The following is a 7,500-nucleotide window of genomic DNA, read 5'->3' as shown; positions in this document are numbered from 1 at the left end:
TTAATATCAGCACTCTTGGTTTTGGCAGCTCTGATGGCATGGAAATCTGACTAGTGACAAGGATGAAAAACGAGAAGATTATATATATATGTATAATGATTTATAAGAAAGTGATTTTGGGATTAAGTGATGTGGGATTAAGAGAGCAGACGAGAGGAAAAAAACTTTCATAGTTGATAGTTTGGAAAATTGGCATGAAAGCTCTTGTTTTGCTGGCTTTTTCACGGGAAGATTTAATCCAATAAATTCAATTCTTCTGAGCTCAGAGAGAGAGAGAACGTCAGCACACACACACACACACACACACACACACACACACACACACACACACACACACACACACACACACACACACACACACACACACACACACACGCACACACGCTCACACACACACACACAACAAAACTACACACCAACAACAGAAGCTGCTGGTAATAAACGTGTGGGAAACAGATCACTGACATGCTTAGACTAACACACACACAATGTTTCACTATGTTATTTAAACGTATTTTTGGTCTTTTTCTGCAACACTTGCTTTCTTATAAATAACCCTATAATTTGCATGTGGGCAATGCATGTGTGTGTGTGTGTGTGTGGGCGAGCGAGCGAGTGAACGAGCAGTGTAAAACCATCTGAAGAGAGAGAGAGAGGCAGAGAGATAGATATCAAAATAACTCTTTAAATAAACATGCTTTTGTTTCATGCACACATGAAAGTTGAACATAAAACAGCACACGATGGCTGTTTGAACAGTGATGTTGTGTGATGAGGTTAAATGGAGAGCAATTGAAACGTATGTCTCATATGTGCTTCTCAGATATTTCCCCTGAGGAAAAGGACCAGAAATCTCACAAATGCGTCTCTGTCGTTCGAGTTTGAGAAGAGATGTCAACAATGTGTCGAACTGAGCTCAGATTTGTCTCGTCTGCAATCAAAAGTCAATATGATTGAAGATCTCAATATGAACTCAAACATTTCTCATCAGATTTACTCAAATCCAGATCATTTTGCCTCTAAAATGAATGTAGAACGTACACCTCACTCCTCTTCATGTGTTTACACAACTATACTCTCATACAGTATGTTTCTGTTTATTCCTCCTGAGCAATTTGAGGAGAAACATCCGAGACGAAAGCGATACTTAAACAGACACAACCAAAAACTCTAAAACATTAAATCTCCTGAAAGAGAAACATCAGAGCAATATCATTCTCTCAGTGATCACCATATTTAGATTTATTTAGCAGATGGGCAATTCCAGCGTTATGAATGTGACATTTTGCGTTATGGATGTGACATAAAAATGCTTGGAGAATGTATTTGTTACCAATATACTGAGCCATCCGTTTATATTTTACGAAACCCCTGTTGATAGAGTTTCAACATCAGAAAAATATGAGTCCATGCACAAGTTTTCTATTTTAAAAAAGGGAAATAAACATGCGTTATGGATGTGACAAAAAAGGACACGGTTTTTGGGAGACAACAAACTTTGTAGGATTTCTGTGAATTAAAATGAACAAACCTGAAGCAATTAAATGGAGTAGGGATGGCTCTTTATAGAACATAAAATTGTTACTTTATTTTAATTTTCATGTGCCCATTTATAAGGAATATGTGTTGTTATGGATGTGACAATCCTGAAAATGGCACTTACCTGACTGTGCAAAATCATGCACTAAAAATAAAACCGCTTCATCGTTAGAACTAAAACCGTTGCCTCTCTGTTGATTTCATGTTGTTTTCTTTAAATCATTTCCATTGAATCTGTCTTTCAACCGTTTCTGGTCTTCCTTTGAAACCGACCGGTGTCATGTCCTGCTTTCACGCAGTTGTGATGTTTCTTTCTTGTGCTCTAGTGATTTATTTGAAGTACCACACAGTGCACTTTCATTCACATATACTTAAACGGCAATTAAAGTCTGTATGCATTTTGAGTGTGTAACAAGATGCTAAATACAATATTTTCCTGTTGTTTTATTGATGGAGATGGAGATGTAGAAAAAGAATTAGGCAAAAAGGCAAAACTATGAAAATGTAACCCATAAGAACCCACAGTGACACAGGTGCGATGATCTGAAAAGGTCCTTTTAAAGGTTTTTACTTAACTTGAAATTCATGGAGTCCCTAAGTGATATATGTTAAACATCTGGGATAGGTCATGTGACAATGTGTGAGCTTGTTTTGTTGTCATGAAAAGATTTCCAAAATTGTGGTCTGCCTGGTTTTGGTAGTAAAGGTAGGTTTCGAGAGATTTTGCAATTGTGGTGTTTTACAGTTTTTTTCAACTGCTAACAAGCATCGTTCAATACTGAAGCCACATTTTCAAAACTCTTCACACATTCAGCGAAACAGAAGTCTGTGCAGACCAAACTGTGACTCATTTCTCATTGCTTTCAGACAAAATGCATTCAGTGACCACATTTTTCAAAATTCACAAACATTTTCGTCATTCATAGTCCACAACCTGCAAAACACTATGAATTTACAGCACACTTTTCAAATGCTAACACACTGCTTTCAACATGGTTAAAAACACTTTTAAAACAGAATGATGACAAATGCATTTCTGCAGTCATTATTTTATGTAAAGTATAGACAATTTTAGCTGAAATCCTACTCAGGTGATCTGCTTTAGTCTCATGACCATGATTTACTGTATTTATAAAGGGGATATCTTGGAACTTTTGTTAGGAAATATGGATCAAAGAAGAGTGCTTCAGAGAGGGAGAGTGCATGGGAGACAAATGAGAGGAAGACCAAGAGCCGTGATCTCTGATGAGATTATTGATCATGTAGTAAATCATGGTCTCTCTTTGAGAGAGGCGGTCTAAGGGTGCAACCAAATCTGCCGCGTTCAACAGTTGCATCAACAGTACAAATGTTCCGACAGAACAACAGGTGAGACAAGCATCCTTTGATGATACTGTAACTGAATTAGACATTCCAGACGGTATTTTCCACGATGCATGGCCAGAGAAGACATCAGATGTGATGTTGATGAGAACTTGTGGCCAAATGCAGGAGAGAGGGAGGACTAGATCCCTCACTATACTTTTGTTGATGTGTTGAATTTATTTTTATTCTTCATTTTTTCATCGTCATTGCAGCCCTGGAACTGTTTTCCTCTTTTCACCTTTGTACTGTAACTTTCAAAGATGAAGTACTACTGTATAAACAAAGAAAGAAAACTTGCTGTACGCATATGTAACAAGACTGATTAAAAAATGCTGTACATTCATTAAAGTGAAAATGAGTTATTCTATTTGAAAGACTGATTTATGAGACAAATAATTCAACAGTTACTAATAAAGTTCATCATTTCTGTAATGCTCCTTGTTGTTAGTGTTTTTTAGGTCAGTATGTTATAAATGAAATGTATGTTTTCTGAATGAGAATTGTTGTCAGTGTTATGTTGGAATGATCTTATTTTGACACATAGATGAAGTGTTTTGTGGGTGTGAGTGAGTTTTGGAGGTGAGATGAAGTGTTTGGCCGACAGTCATGTTGGTAATGCAGACTGTGTGAAGAGTTTTGAAAATGTGGCTTCAGTATTGAACAATGCTTGTTAGCAGTTGAAAAAAACTGTAATAACAAGTCCTGTCCTGTTTTACATTAAACCTGTTTTCATCTAATTTCTTGACCAAATTGACTTGAAAAACATGTTAAGAAAATATTGTGGCGACATAAAAGCCTTAAAACAGTAGGTGTTGTTTCAAAAACAAGTCAGAAATGTTTTCTAAGTGGTCCTTTTGGTGTGTTTTTACAGTAACACCCATTATACAGTGACCCCCCTTTTGCCTTTTAGGCTCATATGTGTTTGGGTTCTTACGGGTTAAATTGATTCCTGCAGCGTTGTTCACAATTTTGCGTCGTTGAGAACATTGCAAATACATTTTAGCAGTGGTAACACGCCATTCCACATTACATGGATATGGGACAAAAAGCCAAAAATCGGAAACTTATAAAAACCATGGAAAGTTTGTTATAACCCTTACCCAATTTACTACAAAAATCATGGTTACTGCTGTTGTAACCACCATAATTAAACCATAATTGACCCATGGTATTTGTAATAAAACCAGGGTTATACAAATGCTAAGTAATATTAAAAAACAAGATTACTACACTTTTAGTATATAATAAAACCGTGGTTCATGGACATGCTATGAAATGTTTACTGAATATTAACTGAAAAAAGTATTGAATATTGACTGTTTTATTCAAAACCATAATAGCTATGGATTTGTATTTATTTGTATGTGCCATTTATGTCTCCCAGTTAGCAAGCCAAACAGTTGCGTAGAACCCAAACTCCAATGTTGTAAAAGTGGAGAAATGCCATCACAAACTGTTGTGTAATGCAGTCATTTCTGCGGTGAACGGACAGTATATGTGGTCTGGCGTTGAGAGGAACACAATGACTGACTGCTGTTCCTCATTAAGTGTTTAATTGTTGGCATGATACACACATCACCAGGAGAGAGAATGCTAGAGATCCATCTATCACGTCTACCGGAAACATGACCTCTACACCCCATGGGGGATTTAAATATTTTATGATCCCATTGTAGAGACACACTCATCTCTCTCTCTCTCTTTCATTCATTATTACTCAGTTTGAGTATACAGAGAGACTGACACGATTCAAGTATGTTAACTTTTATTTTTCTCATCGTCATCCTTCAAACACTTTAGAAGAGGGTGAGTCATATGCTATTGAGATGTGAAGCTGGATTTACGTCGGGTTCGTCCAAGGTTTAGACACCGAACACTGTTGATGCACATTCTGTCCAGAAGATGTCAGTAATATGATGAGCTGTATGAAAGAGATCTTATTCCAGGTATCTGCACTGATTTCTGATTTCATAAAGGTTTTCTGTAGACAATGTTGACAAAGTAAAAGTACTGCATTTAAAAGAGGTACATATATATATTTTTTTTTTATTGACCTCTTTTTTCTTAATTTTGAGTTGCGAACTGGTTAATTTAGGGACAGTAAGGGTTTGTGCAATAACTTAAAAATATAAAAGGCAAAGTAGAAGGTTACATTTGGTGATAGTCTCAGATTATTTTCAAAGTGTTTTCTCTCATGTCTTAAGAATCAGTGATGCAGTGGTGGGAATCATTAATTGACTGTTTAAATACGTGAACTCATTATAAACAAACCCTCCTCCGTGTTTAGTTTAAGAGATCTTGTTTCCCAGAATATAACGCTGTTTGTTTCCTTTGGAGTAAATAAGTATGTTCGCGTTTAAGTAAAAGTGTAAAAAACGTTAAACATTCTTGTGGAAAACCGTTGACACCATTAGAAAGTTTATGTTGGTTTGTCTCTGGACCATAGCCATGCTATTTATCTTTAAATACAGACTCTTGTTTATTAAATAATAAAAGCAGCTTTAGCGTTTGTAATTTAGCGTATCCTTATTCCTTTCTTTTCTAAGGAAATTTCATCTTATCTAGTTCACAAAAACAAGCACTTATGTTCACTGTATAATGCATTTCAACAAACGTTTATAGGGCAAGACCAGCACCAAACCACCATAAACCAGCTTGAACCAACATGGAGATTAACGCTGGTCTAAGAAGGTTTTTAAAGTGATGGTTCGCCCAAAAAGAACGTTTCTTTCTTCCGCAGAACACAAAAGAAGATATTTGGAAGAAAGTCGCTTCTATTGTATAGACACGAAACCAATGCAAGTGAATGGGGGCCAGTTAACAACATTCTTCAAAATATCTTCTTTTGTGTTCTGCTGAGGAAAGAAAGTCAAACAGGTTTAAAACGACAAGAGAGTGATTAAATGATGACAGAATTTTCATTTTTGGATGAACTATCAGTTTCATGCAGACTTCTATTGTAAATGTGATTTATGATTTCACAAACTGAGAGATAAATCCTCTCGTTTATTGTGTGTGCGGTAGTTGACAACATGCCACTGGTGCTGTCGATCATGATTTGAACCCAGAACATTCCTTAAGTTTAGTTTTGAGTTTAACAGGCTGACAGTTCATCGCTGCTAAATATACCTTACAAACACAGTAACGGCTAAAAGTGTAGAAAGTATTACATGCTGTCATGTCACACTTTTATCTCGGAGCAATGTGCAGCTAAAAGCAGGTCCTTGTGACTCTTTCTGGATGCCTGTAGTGCGCAAATGAAAAACAAATGAAAAACAGACGCTCAAGGCCTGAGGACAATAACTGAGAGATTCAGACGTGTAGATGTCACAGCATGTTCGCTATGTGTCATCTCATACGTGTGAAGGATTAACATACAGTACCACCATCTTCAATTTATGATGAGAAACATGTGCAGCCTTGTTCTGACACACACAAAAATCATCTTTCTTTCTTTCTTTCTTTCTATAGAAAATATAAACCCAATCTTTTAGAAGAAGATTGCTGTGTATGATGTTTGTGTGAGTGAGAGAGAGAGAGAGAGAGAGAGAGAGAGAGAAGAGGCACGCTGTCTTGTTTTTCTAACTTCAGGTCAGTGACTCATGTTTAAATATGTCCACTTATCACAGAGACAGCAGAGTAATGAGACACTCAGTGGGCCGCACAAAAACAGGAAATCCCCTCCCTCCCACACACACACACACACACACACACACACACGCACACACACATGTACCATAGTAAAAACTTTTTTTAATGGCATGATGTTTTTTTGCACTACAGTGATGGCAGAAACATGATCTTTTTTGAGTACCTTGTAAAAAGCATGTAAATATAGTTATTCATATAGAGTTTGGTATCGTGGTCATCATCATGTTTTACTCTCTGACACCATCAGTAAATCATGCTTCAGCCTTTATAAGGACAAACTCAGGGATACACTCGTCTGATTCACTTTAGATGAGAGGAGAGAATGCTTTTTATTTGAGATGTTCAACATGTTTTGATCGTTATTTGCAGAAATTCTAGACACAGATCAGAAATGGCTCACGACATCACGTCAGTTTATGAAGTGCTCTCACAGCTCTTTTAATATTTATCCTGGTAACATTTTAACTACTGAAGTCTGTTTGTTGTCATCTTTTTGAAAAAGGAACAAAATCATTCCAAACTGTATGAATGTTACAGTAAATGTCCTTACAGAGGAACCTGCTGTACACGGCTGTTTATTAGAAATCATTTACAGGAGTTAGTCTTTCATTTGTTTGCACTGATGAAGTGAAACTCAGTCTGTCAGCGTGTAAATGAAACCACCTGTTCTCTGCTGGCCAGAATGAACTTTGACCTCAGAGATCGACAGAATGTGTGTGTGTGTGTGTGTGTGTGCGCGCGCGTGTGTGTGCGTGTGTGCGCGCGCGTGTGTGTGCGTGTGTGCGCGCGTGTGTGTGTGCGTGTGTGTGTGTGCGTGCGTGTGTGCGTGCGTGCGTGCGTGCGCGCGCGTGCGTGCGTGCGTGTGTGTGCGCGTGCGCGTGCGCGTGCGCGTGCGTGTGCGTGTGTGTGTGTGTGTGTGTGTGTGTGTGTGTGTGTGTGTGTGTG

This window comes from Triplophysa rosa, linkage group LG7 (genome assembly GCF_024868665.1).
Source record: "Triplophysa rosa linkage group LG7, Trosa_1v2, whole genome shotgun sequence".
In the NCBI taxonomy this organism is placed as follows: Eukaryota; Metazoa; Chordata; class Actinopteri; order Cypriniformes; family Nemacheilidae; genus Triplophysa; species Triplophysa rosa.
The sequence above is the reverse complement of the archived record's forward strand: the minus strand, read 5'-3'. Positions refer to the sequence as shown.